The 21,492-nt window shown below is 38.1% G+C and overlaps 1 protein-coding gene across 4 annotated transcripts in view; it reads left to right on the top strand.

Moving 5' to 3' along the window:
• RAP1B (RAP1B, member of RAS oncogene family) overlaps positions 1-21,492 on the top strand; it is a 48,456-nt gene that overhangs the window by 2,704 nt on the left and 24,260 nt on the right. The window contains exon 2 of one of the 4 annotated variants that reach the window (XM_060112372.1): positions 4,420-4,585. The exons of the other annotated variants lie outside the window; for them this stretch is intronic. The gene's annotated coding sequence lies outside the window, so the exon portion shown is untranslated. The remainder of the gene's footprint in view (positions 1-4,419; positions 4,586-21,492) is intronic. 4 annotated transcript variants of the gene reach the window in all.

Genomic DNA, 21,492 nt, shown 5'->3' with positions numbered 1-21,492 from the left:
GTGAGGTGTAATAGGGAATTCATCATAAAAAACTTTGATCCATGTACAGTAGGATCTTACAGGTGTATCTTCCAGTATAATTCAAGATTGGTAGAAGACCTATGCAGAGATTGATAACATAGTAACTAATTATACATGTTGTTTTAAATATAAAGTCTAAGATTTGAATGAGAAACTGTCCATGTTCAGTTTTCTTTGACTTCTGTTGTAGGTATTTGATCAATATTTATTAAGGCAGTGAAATTAAATAGGGAAACAGGATCTCATACAAATAGGATTTGACTGATTTTGCAAAGGTGTCGTTTATTTTTTTCTAAAAGTGTAAGTAGGGAGTTTTATTGTTGAATATCAAGGTCTTACTGGTATGCATGTGTCGTCATTTTCCCAAAGGCTTAAAATAATGTGTTTCTGTGTTATGTATTGGTAAAGAAGGGGTGGGTATTGATCTGTAGTGTTTAGATTTGACTGGCACCAGGAATAGTTTAGTGTTTATGAACAGTATTCAAAAGCTGTCTTTTCTGTTATGGCAATAATGTCACATGTTCAGTCTATAGAAAATCTTGATGAAGATTGATCTTAAACTTTGTAAGACCATATAGGGTTGTGACTAAATTTATGCCTTGATTTTTCTTCCCCCTCCTATCATTTTTGATACCCTTAGAGTCGGAGATTAGGCTGAAGTTTTTACAGTTACCCTTTTCAAATTGGATTTCTTTTAGAAAAAGTTAAGAAACAGATATTTTGGCTGACGCAATGATTCATTGTTAACACTGGATAGATTTTTTTAGCAAGCAGGAGGTCTGTACCGTGGCTTACCCTTGTGCTGAAAGCCTGATGTTTTTCAGTGTTAAGATATTTTGCAATAGTACTTAAAGGTACTAATTACCATTTGAGAACTTAAGTCTTTTCATTTATTAGTCCTTTGGAAATGTTATGAACACAGTGGAAGCATTAGGTGCAAGGAATAGGATGAATTTATCTATTTGCAGTAAAGACTGGCTTGCTGTATAATCTCTTATACTTTGTTTGAACCTAGTTGATCACTGGATTCTAAGACCAATCCCTTTAGTCATAGAATTTGTATTTTAGAGAAGAAAGGTTATCAGGAACTTTTGTGCTGCCTTTAAAAAATTAAAATCACTTCTTAAAATACACCACTAACAAAAAGAAATACCACTTCTCCATACTTCCTAACACTGGTGTGTTTATTCCCAATGTTAGTCAAATTAAGGCTACAACAGCAACTGATTATTATTTCAGTAGCGATTTATGAAGAATTTTTCTTTGCATCAATATTGGATCAGAGTGTTCAAACAGTTTCCAAGGAACCTTAAAACTTATAAAAGAAAGAAATGAATATTTGGGGAATTTCCTGGTGGTCCAGTGGTTAGGACTCCACACTTTCACTGCAGAGGGCCCAGGGTTCAATCCCTGGTCAGAGAACTAAGATCCCACAAGCCACGCAGCGGCCAAAAAAAAAAAAAAAAAATTACAATATAGATAGCAGAATTTCCATTTGGTTTTTACTATACAGAACAATATTCTGGAGTATTACCACACTTAAAATTATATATGAGGTGCTCAAGTACTAGAAATGTGTTCACTTTTAAATTAATAATCTTAGTCTAACTATACAGAATAATTATCTAACGTTCTGATTTTGAATTTTATATTGGGCTGGTTCCTAACGCTTAACTCTTGTAGTTATGCTGTTTTGTAATTTTGTAGTTGTACGTGCGTTCGTATTTATTTATTTATTTATTTATTTTTTCAGTGAGACCTTTTAAATTTAAACTGGATTCTGATCCCATGAGATAACTTGCTAGGTAATCTTTTCCAGTGGTGGCGATAGAATGTTTTTAACTGTTGTACAGGCAGACTAAAGATGTTAAAGGAAGAGAACATCCATTAAAAGCAGTTATACGTAATTTTGAACATTTTCAATTATTGACTTCTTGGAATCATCACTTGCTACATCACGGAGCTTCTTGCTGAGTTTTTCAGTAGTTGCCTTGAATATTTATTTCAGTAAATATGTACTTTTAGTAAAATAGTTTTCTCTCCTCTATTTAAAACTTAGCATTTTGTTAAGTAACTTTATTTTGAAAATATACAGTGAACTAATTGCCCCATTGGTGGATCACCTTTACCTGTTGCTTTCCTCCTCTTTGCCTTGTGGGAAGGGCACAAAGATGAAAGAAAATCTGTCCATTTAATAACAGTTTTTGGCAAAAGCTTCTAGAAAGGAAATGGAAAATGTTATGCAAAATTATAGTTATCTGAGTTTTCTATAATTGATCCTTCTTATTAGAATATGTTTTTCAAGTCACTGTATTCTATAAAAAGGGGGGGTGAGTTTCTAAAAGTTCTTAGTTACTGGGAATGAAGACTATAAATATAAGCTCTTTTTGTTTAATTAATAGTTTGTAGGTGTCAAAGTGGTGTGCATATCGCATCCAACTGTTACCTACGTGTTGTTAGATTGCAGTGAGACTACATTATGCTAACATAGTTATAACTGCTGCTTCTAAGATTTATAAGTTATAATTAAGCTCCTCAGTAACTATAGCAAAACTTGGGAATCCCTCAGGAATCTTGAATTCTGTACTGTACAAATAATAACGAGGGATAGTAATGAGGTATATAAACGTGCATCTGTTATTCTGCTGCTCTTGAAATTGTTGAACTTGAGATTTTGCACTAAAGTGTTTTGAATACAGAAAAGTATAATGATGAAAATTAGAATTGCTTGCAGTCATACCAGTGCAGTGAGTTTTTAGGCAAAGTTTGTAAGCTTTCCGAACCTCTTTGCTTCCTCAGTGGGAAAGATGACATATAGAGCCTCTGTTCACTTGTAGCATTGCTAGTGCCAATTGAAGTAATCAAGATTGCTTAATTTTTAAGATTCCTATTAAGGTATGAATGAGAAGTAAGGAAGAATAATTGTGATTGTGACCAAATAAATTGTGTAGCTCAGTGGTTTTTAAAGTATGGTCCAAGGAATCCTGGGGATTGCCTAGACATTTTGAGGGAGTCTACAAGTACAGAACTGTTTACAATAATACTGAGATGGCCTTTGCCTTTTCTCTGTGTTGACATCTGAACCAATGTACAAAAGCAAAGGTGGGTAAAACTTTTGACATCTGAGAACAAATCAGGTGAGAGTACCTCCCTTTATTAGCAGTCATGGTACATATCCCTCAGTGCCATGCACTCACAGTTAAAAAAAAAAAAGTCTAAATGCACTTGATGAAGAAGTAAAAAAAAATTATCAGATCTCAACTTTGTACATATCATTTTAATGTACTGTGACAGAATAGGAAGTATGCTTAAAACGCTTTTTCTGCTGTCATACTGAAATATGGTTGCCTCTAGGGAAAGCATTTGTGTGATTTTTGAGTTGCAAGCTGAATTAGCCACTTTTTTCATGAACACCATTTTTACTTGAAAGAATGCTTGACAAACTGAAGAAGTTTTTCAGACTTGGGTATTAGACTGACATTTTCTCAAAAAGCAAACCTGGATCTTTAAAAGGAAAAGATTGACAGTATTTATGGGCAATGATAAAGTTCTAGTTTTCAAGTGAAAATTAGAATTTTGGAAGATTTTTCCGATGATATCGGTGATGTTAATGGACATGGTTTTTAAAGTAATATATAATGAAATATGTCAATATTTGAAGATCCACATGACTCTGTAAGCCACTATTTTCCAAGTCACCAGTGCATGATATTATAAGATCATGCAAGGATAAGAAACAAAGTTCTAACTAGGCCAATGGGTCGTTTTTGTTTTTTTTTTTAATTTATTTATTTTTGGCTGTGTTGGGTCTCCGTTGCTGCACACGGGCTTTCTTTAGTTGCGGCAAGTGGGGGCTACTCTTCATTGCAGTGCGTGAGCTTCTCATTGCGGTGGCTTCTCTCTTGTTGCAGAGCAGAGGCTCTAGGCTCGTGGGCTTCAGTAATTGTGGCACATGGGCTTAGTTGCTCCGCGGCATGTGGGATCTTCCCGGACCAGGACTCGAACTTGTGTCCCCTGCACTGGCAGGTGGATTCTTAACCACTTCACCACCAGGGAAGCCCCCAAGACTAATGGGGTCTTAATGTGAATGTAAAGTTTATTGATAAGGTTACCCATTCCAATATATTTCGGCCAATTGAGTTTTGGTATAGTATCAAAGGAGAATATCCACATTTATCTGAAAGGCCATTAAAATATTCCCAAATATCTGTCTGGTTATTATTTACTTTTTTGTGTGTATTACTCATTTTTCTATGCTTTGCAATATATTGAACATATTTTTGTTGGAGGAGTAGAGAAGAATAGGAACCATAGATAAATGTGAGGCAGTGTTTTCATGTGCTTTATCTTAGAATCTCTTATTAATATATAATCACTTTAAGTTTAATTTCTTTGCAGTTTTTTCCATTGAGCAGTCCATTCAACTTGCACTGTGCGGCTTGTGGGATCTTAGTTCCCCAACCAGGGATTGAACCCAGGCCCTGGCAGTGAAAGCACCAAGTTCTAACTACTGGACCGCCAGGGAATTCCCCCTATTCAACTTTGGATTGCAGTAGGAGCTTAGGTAATTTGTTATTTTTTAACTCAATTTTTGGTTTTAATACTTGCTTTGTACATCTGCTTACTCAGCCATAGGTAGGTTGCATATATGTTCAAGTTTTGACATAACCCTAAACAGATTTTTAATAGTTGACTTTCACAATTTTAGGATATATAGTAGCTTTCATGTAGTAAAGCTATGTACTTTTTCCCACTTCTAGTTTAATAATGTGTTCTTGACCTGAGAATTTGATGTGTTAACTTTTCCAAAACAAATGAGAATGTTTTTACCTTATGGGAGGAAGTTGTTTCTTTTTCATGTTTATTTAAGAATAATTGTAGCAATCCTTGTTAAACAACTATTTTCATAAAAGTCATGTCTTAGGACCATTCCAAATTTTAAAGGATTTTTAGGACAACCTGCATTTGGTTCAAGTAACAAGTTTCAGGTTATGAAAGAAGTAAGTTACATAAGTTGTAGTTTGTACTACACCCAGTTTCTTGGAAATTTAGTGCCAGTTATTTCCCTAGAAATAATAAAATGAGTGTGAATAAAGAGAGTATTGAGTCTGAACACCACTGTTTGAAAGAACAGGGTTGGCGTCAAAGAGAAAGATTCGGAGTGGTTTAGGGAAGAAATAAGTGTAAAAAACTAGCTTCAGGATAGCTTCAGGGAGTAAGCACTATAGAATTCCTGCCCCCATGAGCTAATCCCACAGTAGGGGGCGTTCATTTAATAGGAAGCTTTAGTTCTCCCTATATTAAATAATTAACTGGTCAGCTGTTCTGAATTAGGGAACATACTGAGATCATATTTTATGTCCCGGACATCCAAATTAGTCACAAAGTTGCCACTCACTGTTGCTTACATAGTTTAAGTTGCTAGCTGAAAAATGTTTGAAATTCCCTGTATTTTAGGTTTCTTATACTTAAGCTTTTTTTTCCTCCAAGAGCCCTGTCACCTTACTTGATCTTCGCTGAACAAAGAGAATACAGGATTTGCAAGCTTTTAAGGACGGAAGAGCATTTATAAAAGTTTTCTATTGTTTCCATGAAAGTGATGATGGTGATAATAGTCACTGAAGAGGTGGAAGGGCAGGAAGTAGAACAGAAAAGAGTGAAGATGGTGATTAAGAGGTTCTCTTTCTAATGAGCAGGGCTGCTGTTACTGCTATTCACTTTAGAGTTCTGGTTGAGCAAAAATGATAAACTCCACTTTGAAAAGCACTTACAGTGCTTTAGTGATAGATACGTCTTGTCCACCACTGGGTCCTATGTAGAGGATAAATTGATATTATCTATCAGCTAGAGATTATGGTATTAGAGTAGAAGTTTCATAATTATGCAGTGTGAGTTGAGAGTACTTTTGCTCTTTTTACTCCCAACAGGCCCTTATGCACTTTTCTCTGAACCTTCAGGTGCTCGGATTGGACACTTACTTATTTCACTTTTTCTCATAAGTTTTAACTGACTCCATTGAGCATGAGGGCTAAATCTGAGAAATGATGTGCTAGTTTTGCTTTTTTTGTTGTTTTTGTTTGTTTGTTTTTTGTTTTTTTTTGTTTTTTTTAGAATATGCTTTTTTATTTTTTGATGTGGACCACTTTTAAAGTCTTTATTGAATTTGTTACAGTATTGTTTCTGTTTTATGTTTTGGTTTTTTGGCCCCGAGGCATGTGGGATCTTAGCTCCCCAACCAGGGATCGAACCCTCACCCCCTGCATTGGAGGCAAAGTCTTAACCACTGGACCGCCAGGGAAGTCCCGATGTGCTAGTTTTGAGTAGTTTGATTCTACCCTATTTAAGTAGCATGGTTTAGTAGTGGTAACTTTGACCTGGGTGATCTAGGCTTCAGTTCCCTCTGGCACTGGCCATGAAGCCTAGGACAAGTTAACTCCTCTCTTAGAACTTACCTTTATGTAGACAAAGTTTGATTAACAGTTGTTAAGGTATTTTTGAGCTCTAAAATCCTGTGTTGCTGTGATATCACCCGTGTTTAAAGCCGCGGTCATCTCTTGCCTGGACTCCTACAGGAACTTTCTAACTTGTTGCCATTCCTCAGTCTTCACCCAGAAGACAAAGTCATCTTTTAAAAATGTAAACCAGATCATGTAATACCCTCCAGTCCCAATTTCCTACCCCAGTGGCTTAAAATAAAAACCAGGTCCAGTTCTTGCTTACTTCACAACTTTACCTCCTTTCCATTGCTCACTAAGCTCCAGCCATACTGGACTTCTTTCTGATCTTGACCCCACCAGCCCTTTACCACCTTTTGAGTTTTTGGTGCTTAGAACTGCTTTCTGTCTGTCATGCTCTTTTCTTCAGCTGTCTGCAGTTCTGCCTTAGTCTGAACCTTACATCTCAGTTCAGGTGTCTCATCTGCAGAGAAGTTTTTCCTGATCACCTTATATAAAGGAATATTTATTACCTTCACAGTTCTTACCAAATAATTATATTTATTTATTCACCTATCCTCTCTTCCCCTCGAAAATGTTTCAAGAGGGAAGGAACACCATGTCACTTTTCCAACACAGTCTCAAATGGTAATTGGCACACATAGTAAGTGCTCAAATTTGTTTTATTTTAATTGAAAGAATACATGAAGAATTCAGTGGTTTGTCCTTATCAATTCCCATCATAGGCCACTTCTTACACTAATTTTTTTAAGTGTTACATTTATTTCCAACTATAATCCCTCATTACTTAGGGCATCTGTCTCTTGAGTCGTTCATCTGACTGCCTATAATTGGAGTTGGTTGATCTCAGTTGCTGTATGTTATGATTAAGTTGAGTAGTTATGCACAAAAGATTCTTAGCAAAGACATGCAAATTTAATCATCATGAAATGTAAATAGTTCAAAATAATAATACCCAAATGAGTGATATAGATGAGTGCTTATAGAATCAAAGGAAGAAGTGAAAACCTTTAGGCTTTCGTAGTCCAAGAAGACATTAAAAATGAGGTGGGGGCTTCCCTGGTGGCGCAGTGGTTGAGAGTCCGCTTGCTGATGCAGGGGACACGGGTTTGTGCCCCGGTCTGGGAAGATCCCACATGCTGCAGAGCGGCTGGGCCCGTGAGCCATGGCCGCTGAGCCTGCGCGTCCGGAGCCTGTGCTCTGCAACGGGAGAGGCCACAACAGTGAGAGGCCCGCGTACCGCAAAAAAAAAAAAAAAAATGAGGTGGTATCTGTACATGATATTAAAAGGGTACGTAAGTTTTATACTAACAGTGAATCAGGGTAGACAACAATTCAGAAATTGAAAAGTGCCGAGTATGTTTAAGGGAGTATTTTGCTCTAGTAGATGCTTGTGAAATGGATTATAGGTCCATAATACCTTACCTATATAACCCTTGGTGCCAGGTATTTTGGAATTCAGAACTTTTTGGAAAGATTTATTTTGCATTTTAGTAAGAGTAATCAAGCACTTAATATTTCTAAAGTGAAATATGAATAGTTACACTTAATGGGATAAATAAAAACTAAATAGGGCTTCCCTGGTGGCGCAGTGGTTGAGAGTCCGCCTGCCGATGCAGGGGACATGGGTTCGTGCCCTGGTCTGGGAAGATCCCACATGCTGCGGAGCAGCTGGGCCCGTGAACCATGGCCACTGGGCCTGCGCGTCCGGAGCCTGTGCTCCGCAACGGGAGAGGCCACAACAGTGAGAGGCCCGCGTACCACAAAAAAACAAAAAACAAAAAACTAAATAGCCACACATCAGTGCTTGGGTGAAGTTTTGCGGTGTAAAAAATTTATGTTGGGTCAGGTTTTGCCGCTAAATTAAACTTGCAGATTTCAGAGATTTTCTGATTTCAGAATTTCTGTGAGAAATGGGTCTGAAGTAATTGGAAAGGCTTTACTCTTTATTACTTTGTGTCTTTGGGGAGGACATCAGGGTCTGAAAATGTTAGTTTGAGGCAATTAGCTTAGAAACAGTTTCTGCCAAGGAATTCTTTTTGACACAGACTCAGGGTGGAAGGCACTACTGAGGGCGATGAGTCTTTACAGGTATGGGAGAACCACCTAATTCCTTAGAGTCCGGTTAAATGTTTGGAAGTAGTGGAGATTCATCAGTGTGTATAGGTGCCTGGAAAATAGTAAATGTTAAAAAAAAAAAGTGTAATGCTTGAGAGCTCATATTTTAGATGTGATTTCTTCTTTATCAGTTTTTAAGGTCTTAAACCCTGCAGTTTGTCTCCCAATTGATAGATTTGTAAGAATTATATAATACATATAATTGTGAGGTAAGAGCGCAAGAGAAAGTTAGAATAGGAATACAGTAGGACTAATGTAATCTGTTTTAACATCCTTGATGGAATCCCTTGGTATTGACAAGGAAAGAAGTAAATATCTGAAGATGGTACTTTGAAACTCAGGATTGATTATAAGAAGTGCCTGCTCGCTTTCTGTGTTTTCCCAACTGCTCTCCTTATTCTTGCAACCTAATTAACACCCAGATTCAGTCCTCATTGTCTTTATCCATTCATTTGGTGTATATTAATGTGTTTTATCCAAGAATGAAGACATGTGTGTGCTATTTTTGTATATTGACTTGTATCTTATAGAATTGCCAAGATGGGCATGTTTCAATACTACTTTATAGGGCTTCCCTGGTGGTGCAGTGGTTGAGAGTCCGCCTACCGACGCAGGGGACACGGGTTCGTGCCCCGGTCCGGGAAGATCCCACATGCCGTGGAGTGGCTGGGCCCGTGAGCCATGGCCGCTGAGCCTGCGCGTCCGGAGCCTGTGCTCCGCAGCGGGAGAGGCCACAACAGTGAGAGGCCCGCGTACCACAATAAAACAAACAAACAAAAAACTTTATAAAAAATAAAAGTGCTTACTGACCAAATAATTATGCAAGTAAGTGGAATAATGTATGGAAAAGCCAAATGTGAGCATTATTTATGGCTTACAAAGTGTGGCGTGCCTTTTATTTTTCTAAGTGGTCTTTATTATACTGGGTACTGAGTGCCTCTTTGAATAAACTGAAGAGGTTAGAGTATAAAAGGAAGAACTGTTACATTAGTCTAAAACAACTTTATAAGACAACTAGCTGCACAAGCCAGTGTGGGCATTAGCTAGCGTAAACTGCTTAGATTAAGATGTTAAAATTATTAGATAAAACTGTGCGAAGTACCTGTGCTTCCACTGTTTTTTGTTGGTTGGTTAATTTTTCTCCTCTGAACTTGTGGCACATTTACTAGGGGATTTTCCATTAGGAATGTCCTGGTCTTGAAATTTCATTTAGAATGTAATGCAGATTATAAACCCACAGTCTGAAATTATGGCATTCTTATTATGGTTTCAAATGCATTTGGGGGCAGTCATATTAAGCTTTGTCTTAATCTTAGGAAGGTAACAGTAAAATGAAATAAAAAAATTTTTGTAGTCATTTGTTCCTTCTCTCATGAAAGACTAATTCTTTTTATTTCTGAATTCAACCTTGTGTTGAAATAGACTGTAAAATTGTTTAAAAAATGTTCCCTCATCCTTGTGGAGGGTGGTGTATTATAAAATCTGAGTATCTATATTAAAAGAAATATTTGTGGCATTCTTCCAGTCATAAAAGTGGGTGTGGTTTGTTCTGGAGTCCTTACCCTTAACTTGAATTCTGGTCTATCTGCTGGTAGTAAAGAGCTTCACTTCTGATTTCTTAAAATGCATGAAAGCACATATTTTCCCTAATGGGGATATCTCTGTGGTTGATGTAATCATCTCATTCTGCAACCTGTTCAGCAAACATTATTGAGCACCTTCGGTGTAAGTGTTAAATTCTGGAATCACAAATTCAGGAGACTTGGAGACACTATGGCTTCACTAGGAACATAGTAAAACATCTGGTTAACCTTCTTATCCCTTTGCAGTGGTGGTGTCTCTTTTTTTTCTGTGATATGTGGGAGCTAAGATGTTAAGAGGGGATTATTTAAATGACTGAGGATTATTTAAAATACTGATTTCTGAAGACCTGAGGAACAGAGACCTTCCTTTTCTGTGCTAAATTAGGGGACACTTACTTGGAATCAAAGAAGACTAATAATACGGGCTCTGATAGACCCTGATCTTTCTTTGCTAGGATATAGGTCTTAGGGTCTTAAGAAGGAAGGGAGGTGTTAAAAGTCTTCCAGAGGTGCTTTTTAAAACTTACGCACACACACACACACACACACACTCTCACACACACACACACACTCCCACTCCCTACGATAATCACAGAAACCACTGTTCTAATGTCACTTAATTTCTCCCAGGCTTCTGGATCTTCAGATTTAAATTTGATCTGACCTTGAGACGTCCCCTCCCACCATTCCCATCAGTGACTTTGTTTTGTCACCTCCTCAAATACCCTATGCATGGCTCCTTAACTTCCTATCATGCCAGGGTGTGGCCCACATGGGCCAGGCTACATCTAACAGAAGCATAATATGTGATGAAAAATGTCTTCTTATATGGACATACAGATGTGTGTGTTTACATTTATCTTTAGAGAGACTCATCAGTGTCTGAACAGATACAGACCTAAATGAGTCTTGGTGTATAGCCTTGCTTTATAGAAAATGAAAATGGTAGGTTTTTCAGCCTCCCTTGGTAGCTAGGGTGCAAGTACTTGACATAGGACCAAGACACAAAGGATTTTTCTAAAACAAATCTGAAAGGAAACTTTGCAGAGCCCTAGTGGCATGAATGCTTTACTCTTAAGCTGTTTATTATGTTAACCACTTCCAAAATCAAAGTGAGCAGATTTAATAGATCAGATTTAGCTCCAAATGTAAAAATGTGGTTTACCTAAGATGCCCTTTTCAATTTTATCTGTAAAACTTGATGGAGTTTTGGGATATGTTGGGGTCTTATATTAGCTTCCCCTAATAACACTGTTTTATCATCCTCACAAATGGCCTTGACAGCTGAATCTGTTGACTAAGTGTATAAGGCTTCTGTTGAATGTTGTAAGATAGAGCAGCATCAACTATGCCAGAACCAAAATTGTTTTTGATAGACAGTCTTAAGCTTTCAGGTGGACCATCCTCAGTGATTCCTTTCAAGGTTTTTGTTGTTGTTGTTGAGGTTTTTGCATATTATTTTGGAGCTAACTAATTCATCTTTGTAAAACTATCAGACAACATGCTAGCTATGTGAAATATTCTACAGCAGAAATTTTCAAATGTTTTTTAGTTACAGTCCTGTTTCTCCTTTCCCTAAACCATAGTAGACATTGATAATTGAGAACTGTACTCTTTCCCTTTGAGTCCAGAATCGTTATTATTAACACTGCACTCCAGGTAGCCATTAATATTTTGAGTTGCTGTTTGAGCTAAAACCCATTTGCCACCAGTGAATTAGTGGACAAGATCTATCCTTATCTCTTCCAGGGCATATCAGCAAACTTTCTGTAAAGGTCCAGTTAATAAATATCTTAGGCTTTGTGGACCACGTATTCTCTGTCACAGCCACTCAACTCTGCTGTGTTAGTAGGAGTAACCATAGACAGTATGCAGTTGTATGGCTGTGTTCCAACAAACCTTATTTACAAAAAACAGACACGGTGAAGTTTAGCCTGTGGGCTGGAATTAGCCAACCCCTGCTCTAGGGCAAGAAACTGGTTTTGATTCATTCAACAAATAATTGCCTTCTGTATTCCAGGCACTGTGTTAAGTGTTGGTTATGCAGCAATTAACATTATACATAGATCTCTGGCCATGAAATATTTAAGACTTAACTGAGTATTTTTTATGCTTTAGGCATATCCAAAGTGGCTTTTTGAGGAAAAATAGGGCCTGGCCCATACATCTGCCTCATTTGTCAGTACAAGTGAGATCTTAGGCAAATACGCTAAGTGCCATGTTCTATGGTAGTGGTGTTAACTAAAAGTAATCTCAGTATGCTTTAGATATCAGATGCTGTGGTATCAAAGTGAACATCCTGTTATTAAAAGAGGAGGCTTAAGATGCGTGGATCTAGTATCTGTACTGCCTGAACATAGTAGGTACTTAGTGTTTGTACGGCGTTGTGGGATAAAACTGAAATGACCAGTTGTCTTAACTATCTTCTGCCAGTCTCTTGCAACTTCTTTCCTCTATACAGCATATTGTTTCTGACCTCTTAATTTTGGTTTTCATTTTGTTACAGGTTTTTCTTGCAAATCAATCTATGCATTTTAAAAGTAGGCCACATATTAATCATATTTAATAAAAATACTTTTCTAGATGTGTTGTCCAGATTTCTGTTAGAACTCCTTTTATTTAAAAAGTAGCTTTAGTTTTTCTCAATATTGGTATGTTTTTCTTCAAAATATCCAGTACTGTTGATTACAAAATGAGTCAAGTCTCTTGACTAATACTCGGAGATCTTCATTATCTTAACTGTAGACTCTCTTGCTATTTTTTTTCCTGTCCCTTTGTACCTTGCGGTCCCCTCAGACCATACTTTCTGTTGTAGTTTAATCATAGTCCTACAGTTTGCTGCCTCTGTGCCTTCGCTGGCACTTCTTTTTTCCCTGGTATGTTTTCTTTCATGCTGTAACTTTTAGTCATTTGCCATCTTCTTCATAAATCTGTTCCTGACCTTTTTCTGAATTTCCATAGTATTTTTGTTTTTCTCATGATATTTTCCATGATTTTTGTCTCACCTTTCTTACAAAATTGTAAGCTTCTTGAGAGCAAGTATGTTTTGTTCATCTTTGTAACCCTTGTGATCACTTGCACTTAATGCATATTCAGATACTAATTCTATGAAAGCTATACTTTTCTAATTAAGCAAGGGACAGTGTTCCTTCATGACAGATTCCTTGGATTTTTATCCAAATGAGAAAAGTCGTGTCAAAATACATTGTAAATTGTAAAGGCCATACAAGTATTGTTTTGTTACCATACACACTCAAGCTTTGCTCTTATACTAAGTGATGTACACAGTTTGGTTTTTAATGTCCATGTTTTATTTCAGAGAAGAGTATGATCACATTGTGAAAAAAATAAGCTTGTAGTACATTTGCAAGATGTTTTCTTTTTTTTTTATTGATTGCTCGGAAGATGTTTTTATTTATTATTTATTTGGTTGTGCTGGGTCTTAGTTGTGTCAGGCAGGCTCCTTAGTTGAGGCTCGCCAGCTCCTTAGTTGTGGCAGGTGGGCTCCTTAGGTGTGGCATGCGAACTCTTAGTTGCGGAATGCATGTGGGATCTAGTTCCGTGGCCAGGGATCGAACCCTGGACCCCCCCCCCCGGCACTGGGAGCGTGGAGTCTTAACTGCTGTGCCACCAGGGAAGTCCCTGCAAGATGTTTTCTAAGCCTTCACAGTTGCACATCTTTAAAATTATGAAACATGAGAGGAAGCAAATTCTTATCAATATGTATTCCACAAAAGGCGACCAGCCACCTTGTTTTTCTCAGGACTGAGGATTTCTTGGGACATAACACTGAGTGCTAAAATCAGGACTGTTGTTCACCCTGATTTCACTTTGATGTGGCTACCTTTTTTGCTTATCACTGTGTTAGCACAGTTTAATAAATGCCTGGTAACTAGACAGTTGGCTTAGTGGGAGAGGGGTGTTGGGACACTTGGGCTTTTATTTCTTAAGTTTCTGAATATTATTTATTTGGGATAGACGTTCTTTAATATTCAAATGAAAATACAGAAGTGCATTTGATTAATTATTTAGGAATATATTTGTGTATGACATCATGGTGTCCTTATCAGAAGGTGGTGCTACTAAATTTCTTAATTAAATATTGTGGGCCTTATGCCGCGGAGCGGCTGGGCCCGTGAGCCATGGCCGCTGGGCCTGCGCATCCGGAGCCTGTGCTCCGCAACGGGAGAGGCCACAACAGTGAGAGGCCCGCATACCGCAAAAAGAAAAAAAAAAAAAATTGTATCATCTGTCAGATGATTAATGCTTTATTTAAATGTACTTTATTAGATACAGCAAAGTCCTAGGCAGCTTGAAATTTTCCTCTTAAAGCGGTTTAAGCTTTGATCACAGATTAACAGAGACGGTGTTTGTAAGGAAACATCTAGGGTAGTGTGTGCCTAGTCATTCCTGTGCTGCAGTTAGCTTTTGTATGTGTTCATGTTGTGTAAATCAGAGAACACCATAGCTGAATCTCTCTAATAGCAGGTATATAACTTAAAGTGGCTACTAAAAATCCTTACAAATTTTGTCAGCAGTTGAGCCATTGTGGGACATAAACTATTCTGAGACATGCACTGAGCCTGGTAGTATTGATGGAAAGGAGCCATTAAAAATATTGATACTTGGGGCCTCCCTGGTGGCGCAGTGGTTGAGAGTCCGCCTGCCGATGCAGGGGATACGGGTTCGTGCCCCGGTCTGGGAGGATCCCATATGCCGCGGAGCGGCTGGACCCGTGAGCCATGGCCGCTGAGCCTGCGCGTCCGGAGCCTGTGCTCCGCAACGGGAGAGGCCACAACAGTGAGAGGCCCGTGTACCGCAAAAAAAAAATAAATAAATAAATAAAATAAAATAAAATATTGATACTTATACCAAAAAGATGTCCTCAATTTGATTAATCTGTTGGCAAAATAGGCTCTTCTGGGATGGTGTACTTGGTTGTTATCCTTTCATTATTTTTCTTGTTTTAAGAATGTGAATAGAGTCCTTTTGTTATTTTAGCTTTTTATGGTTGTTTTTGCCACCTTGTGAGACTTGCCAGCTTATATTGTGGACATTGTTGTAGAAAAATTACTTGAGCCTTTAAAGCAAGTGTATCCAGCATTATATTCCTGTATAGAAATGTAAAGGTCAGATTTGGGTGATGAAAGACTTGAGAAGACAAGAAAATGGGAACATTTAGATTAAAGTCGTAAAAGAATGGTGTCCTTTTCACAAGAGAAGGAGGAAATCTGCATTTCTTTGCTTGTAGTAGTTTTTGTTGATTTTTAATAGGTACGTTTTATTTTTAGACAAGACCTTAAAAGAACGTTGAGTAAACACTAGCAATGGTGTCACCATAGCTGAAGTATCTATTTATTCCTAGAGAAATCAGAGATAGGATGTAAGGTGCTTATTTCTTCCCTGTTTACAGAAGGCTTAAGATAAAGAGGAAAAGGACCAAGGACCAAGTCCAAAGACAGTCTAGGCAAGTGATTTTTATATGTTATGGTTTATTGTACATACTATACAAGCTAGTCACTGAGTATTTTACACTGAGAAGCTTATTAAGCCTAGAAAGATTTTTGGGTTTGTACAGTGCTAATTTTCTGTTCATATTCCTTTTTCTCATAAACTGGCAAAAGACTCCATCAAAGTTCATTTGATAAAGGCTTACAACTAAAATTATAAAACCTTAAATTGAGATTTGTAATCATCTAAATAAATTGTATATTTCAAACTAATACGCCAGAAATATTGAGTGAAACAAATTACACATGGTACATTTATAATCTTCCTAAACAAATCAGTGTCCGTTCTATACCTGAAGCCTTTTGAACACAGGCATTGAGCATCTTCTTTCTAATCGCTTTAGGAATAAAATATGCGGGCTTCCCTGGTGGCGCAGTGGTTGAGAGTCCGCCTGCCGATTCAGGGGACACAGGTTTGTGCCCCGGTCCGGGAAGATCCCACATGCCACGGAGCGGCTGGGCCCGTGAGCCATGGCCGCTGAGCCTGCGCGTCCGGGGGAAAAAAAATAAAAATAAAAGGTGCTACTGCCATATCCATACTATTGTCAGTTTTTCCTCCATTGTCTTTGAGACCTATGCCAGAGGATAAAAGATATCTACTAAACCAAGTGTGTTCCTCTTGCTCCCTATCTGGTTTAATGGTGTCACTATCCATCTGTTTGATCATGCTGCATCTCATCTTCCTTTCCTCACCCAGTGTTGTCTGTCTTCATGTTCTCTTGATTCTGACTTAGAAATTTCTCAAATATCCTTTCTCTTTATTCCTTCTGCCTCTAACCTGACTTAAGGTCACCATCTCTTACCTGCAGTAAACTCCTACTGAATTCCCAGAGTTCAGGAAACTAATACTCTGCTTCTGTATTCTTTCTAAAACACAGATATGTTCATATCATTTCCCAACTTGCAAACTTTGTTTCTCAGTTCCTTACAGAATGCAGGTCAAGGCTCCCCTTCCTCTTGTACCTAACCCCCTTCCCCATGCACTCATGATGTAATGAATTCTCTCATGCTAGTCCTTTTTCCCGGAATGCCCTTATCTCTCAGTGAACCTCCCTATTCCCTTAAAATATCCACTGGTCTGGCTTAAATATCCACTTAGTGAAACCTTGCCTGATATATCCTTACAGGCAGACAGTTCTCTTCTCTGCACCCATAGCATTTTGTTCTGTAAAATTGACTTGATTGCGAGCTAACACAGTACAAACACTATAAACATTTTAAAGTTCCATACCTACAAAGCATCTTCTGGGATGTAAAAGCCACTGAAATATAGCTGTCATATTTGTTTTTTCTCAGATTTCTGGAATGCCCTACCTCTTTGTCTTCACAGTTTAAACTAACATCTCTAATCTGTTCATGGACATTCAAGTGTGTAATAAATTAACGTTTTCCCTTCATATTTGCATCCTGTATCCCCCTTTTTTTCCACATGAGAAATGAGAGTTCTTATGAGGTAATGGAGTGGAGAGAATGGAATTGATTTCAGAGACATCAGGGTAGAATGGATCAGACTTGGTAATGGGGTGGAGAAGAGAGACAAATGACAACTCCTCAGGGTATACAATCTTCTGTAGTATACCATAGTACGCTTTTGAAGTCTTTTAGGTGCTTCAAGTTTTAAGCACTGTAGACAGATAGGATTAAAAAAATTTTTCAGGTACCTTTTACTGACTGCTTATTATGTGTTACTCATTGTGTTAAGCATTTTGCATGGAATAATTTATTTTATTTGAATTTTTTTTAATTTTAAGAAGTACTGTTTTTTCCCATTTTCAGATGAGGAAATGAGGCACAGAGAGGTTAAAATATCATGACCAAGGTCACTTAGCTAATATGTGTTAGAACCGGCATTCTAAGCCAGGAAATCAGATCTAAAGTCTCTGCTCTTTTTTTTTTTTTTTTTTTTTTTTTTTTTTTTGGCTGTGTTGGGTCTTTGTTGCTGCGTGCTGGCTTTCTCTAGTTGTAGCGAGCCGGGGCTACTCTTCGTTGCACTGCGCAGGCTTCTCATTGTGGTGGCTTCTCCTTGTGGAGCATGGGCTCTAGGCACACGGGCTTCGGTAGTTGTGGCATGTGGGCTCAGTAGTTGTGGCACACGGGCTTAGTTGCTCCACGGCATGTGGGATCTTACCAGACGAGGGCTCAGACCCGTGTCCCCTGCGTTGGCAGGCGGACTCTTAACCACTGCGCCACCAGGGAAGCCCTGTGCTCTTAACTGTTGTTATATTTTCCTATTTTACCATTTGTTTGTTTGTTTTTTCAATTTAAAATACAGTTAACTAAGGCCTCCGTGTGAGTGAGTGAGTATGTGTGTATGTGTATCAGATTCTAAGATATATAGCAAATAATAAAGTTAATGTCCATACTTGGGTTACCTAAATTCAGTTCGGAAGACACAGCAGATTTTGAGTTATTATGTATGCCTATAGAATTTACAGCTAGATCTGACAAGAGGAAAAAAACTGACCGGTTAATTTTTAGGACATGTCCAAGGAGCTGGGGAGCAGGGGAGAGGAATCTGTCAGATCCCTCCAAATCCAACCTGTTTGGAGGGATCTGATAGAAACTAATATGGTGATCTTGAGCCCCCATTATTTCTTCTTGCCTGATTTTGAAACATTTTTGGGATCTCCGTTTTTTTGTCACTTAACTACCTTGCTCATGTATTGTTGACTGAGAAATCTATTAAGATTTCTTCATATGGTTTTTCTGCAGTTGTCAGATTACTGATAAATTTTTATACTGTAGTTAATATATTCTCTCAGAGATGTGATCAAGTACTGAACTTTGAAAGGTAACTACAGGGAAAAGTCCAATAATAAAACTGGAAACATGACTTTAAATTGCATGTCATAGTATATGTTAAAATAAGCTTCATTTACTGGCAACATTAGTCCATGAAAAGGGCAAAGGAAGAATTTTATTCCTCCATGAGGTGTTATAAATATGGTCAGAATAGAGAAAATGCTGTAAAACAGTTTGACAGTCTACAAATTCTATGCTTGACGAGATTTAGAAATCTGGTTCACAGAGAAGACCTTTCTTGGCAGAATTTAAGTTAGTAAGATTGGAAACATTTTTAAAAGAGGGTGTGAGGTAATGTTTGGACCTCTTAATTTTTCCTCCAAAAAATAATTTTTTAATCTGCTCAGAAGTTTTGAACACTGTCATTGTGTCCAAAAGATTAGTCCAGTTTCTTTTAACATTTGAATTAGTTAATTTTATTTAGGAGTGAGAAGAGAGCACAGTAATCCTGTTTGGCTGCTAAAATACTACTTCGGGAGTTGGAGGCAGAAAGGAGAAATCAAGTATCATCTCCCCAGAAAGTGTTCAGTGGGAGAAGTAGTGTCACTTGACTTCAGGAACCAGTAGTTACGTGTTTTTACTTAGCCCTTTATTTATAATTTAAGATCACAGAGTTTCAAACTGGGGCGGGGGGGATGAAAGGGAGGTCGTAGCTGAACAACTTGAGGATAGGAAAATTGCTAGAGTTACCAATGTTTTGGGAGAATTTTAATTTGACTGTAGCTATTTGGGGAATTTTAATGGAAAGGAACTATGAAATGTCGCTGATCACTTTCTAAGTATTGTTTCTTATTATGACCTATTTTTTATATTTATTAATGAGACTGATTTAAAGAATAAGTCAGATTAAAAATAATAATAAATAAGTCAGATAATGGGGTTGAGAGTAGGTGTCTCTGGAACCCAAAAGTTGTTGGTATTAATACTATTCGTGCTGTAGAGCTTTTTTTCTTAATCCCTGGCTGCTTTGGGTCTTCGTTGCTGCGTGCGGGCTCTCACTGGCTGCGGTGAGCGGGGGCCACTCTTTCATTGCGGTGCGCAGGCTTCTCATCGCCGTGGCCTCTCCTGTTGCGGAGCATGGGCTCTAGGCACCGGGCTTCAGCAGCCGTGGCACACAGGCTCCAGAGCGCAGGCTCAGTAGTTGTGGCGCACGGGATCAGCTGCTCTGCCGCATGTGGGATCCTCCCAGACCAGGGCTCAAACCCATGTCCCCCCGCACTGGCAGGGGGACTCCCAACCACTGCACCACCAGGGAAGCCCAGATCATTTTCTTTTCTACTGAAATTACAATTCCTACAGGGCAAATATAAGAAACTAATATTAAAAAAAAAATTTTTAAGATATATGCCCAAAGCATCTCATACGTTCTTTCTTCTCCTCCCCTCCCCTCCCCTCTTTTCCTTTCTTTTTTTCTTTATTTATTTTTTTGGCCACGCTGCACGGCATGTGGGATCTTTGTTCCCCAACCAGGGATCAAACCCATGCCCCCTGCAGTGGAAGTGTGGAGTCTTAACCACTGGAACTCCAGGGAAGTCCCCTCATTTTTTTCTTTTTTAAGTCTTCTCTTTTTTATTATTTTTATTTATTTATTTATTTTATTATTTTTGGCTGCGTTGGGCTTCGTTGCTGCACTCAGGCTTCCTCTAGTTGTGGCTAGCGGGGGCTACTCTTTGTTGCAGAGCGCAGGCTTCTCATTGCGGTGGCTTCTCTTGTTGTGGAGCACCAGCTCTAGGCGCGCGGGCTTTGGTAGTGGTGGCTCGTGGGCTCAGTAGTTGTGGCTCACGGGCTCTGGAGCTCAGGCTCAGCAGTGGTGGTGCACGGGCTTAGTTGCTCCGCGGCATGTGGGAATCTTCCTGGACCAGGGCTCGAACCCGTGTCCCCTGCATTAGCAGGCGGATTCTTAACCACTGTGCCACCAGGGAAGTCCCCCTCATTTTTTTTTTAATGTCAAGAATTCCATTGGAATTCATGACATCTGTCAGTAACTGATGAACTTAAATGGCAATTTACCTAAAAAAGTAACTTGTTAGTGGTCTTTTAAAAATCTAAGTAGTCTTGCCTTTGCTGGAAATGAATTATTAGTCTTTAGATAGTCATTCTTTTATTCAACAAACATTTCTAGACCAAATAGGGAACACCAAAATAAATAAATAATGGCCACTCTGCGTCTAATTGATGATGGTAATGACTAACACTTAAGGCTTTTATAGATAATATATATTCTTATTTAATCTGCTCATCAACTGTGTGAAATTGGTATTATCATTGTCCATATTTTACACATAAAAACACAAGCCTAGAAATAAGTGACAGGTCACTTGTAAATTGCATAGGTGGCCAGTTCTAGGTCTTCTTATTTCTAGAATCCATGTTTTAGCACCCTGGACTGCAAAGGTAGTATAATTTTTACTTTTATGGTATAAGGAAAAACTAAGTTTGGTCCTCAGACTTAGCCAAATGGCTTCTTTATGTATTCATAATGAATTAGCCACACTTGGTTAAGGAATGTCTCTAAAAATATCAGTTGATTATTTGTTTTGCTTAAAATATAGGATTGCGTTGTGTTATTGAAACATAGGTCCATCATTTAAAAAAAAAGAATCAGTGTATTTGCTTTTCAAGATAATCTTGATTTCAAGCATTTTCAAGGTAACCTTGTGGATACAAATTTTGTTACTGGATTAATATAACCAAAGTTTCCTTAATTCCTTTGGTTTGATGGTGTATTATATTTTATCCTGGATAGAATTAAAGCAGTCTTTAATTAGAATCTATTATTCAGTGTTTTATGGGTCAGCCTGATGACATTTGGTCCCCACTCCACATTTTTTGCATATTTTGTATATAGACTTCTCCTTTACAACCACTTTTTACTTCTTTTTATATTTTACTTCCCAATCTTAATCCCCATAATCAATATGTATAATCCCCTATACAACCAATCTCTTCATTTGGGGTGATAGTTGAAGAGAAGTATATTTCCTGAGGGAGAATCTCATGCCC

The sequence above is a fragment of the Mesoplodon densirostris genome, chromosome 11, assembly GCF_025265405.1.
Source record: "Mesoplodon densirostris isolate mMesDen1 chromosome 11, mMesDen1 primary haplotype, whole genome shotgun sequence".
In the NCBI taxonomy this organism is placed as follows: Eukaryota; Metazoa; Chordata; class Mammalia; order Artiodactyla; family Ziphiidae; genus Mesoplodon; species Mesoplodon densirostris.
The sequence above is the reverse complement of the archived record's forward strand: the minus strand, read 5'-3'. Positions and strand labels throughout refer to the sequence as shown.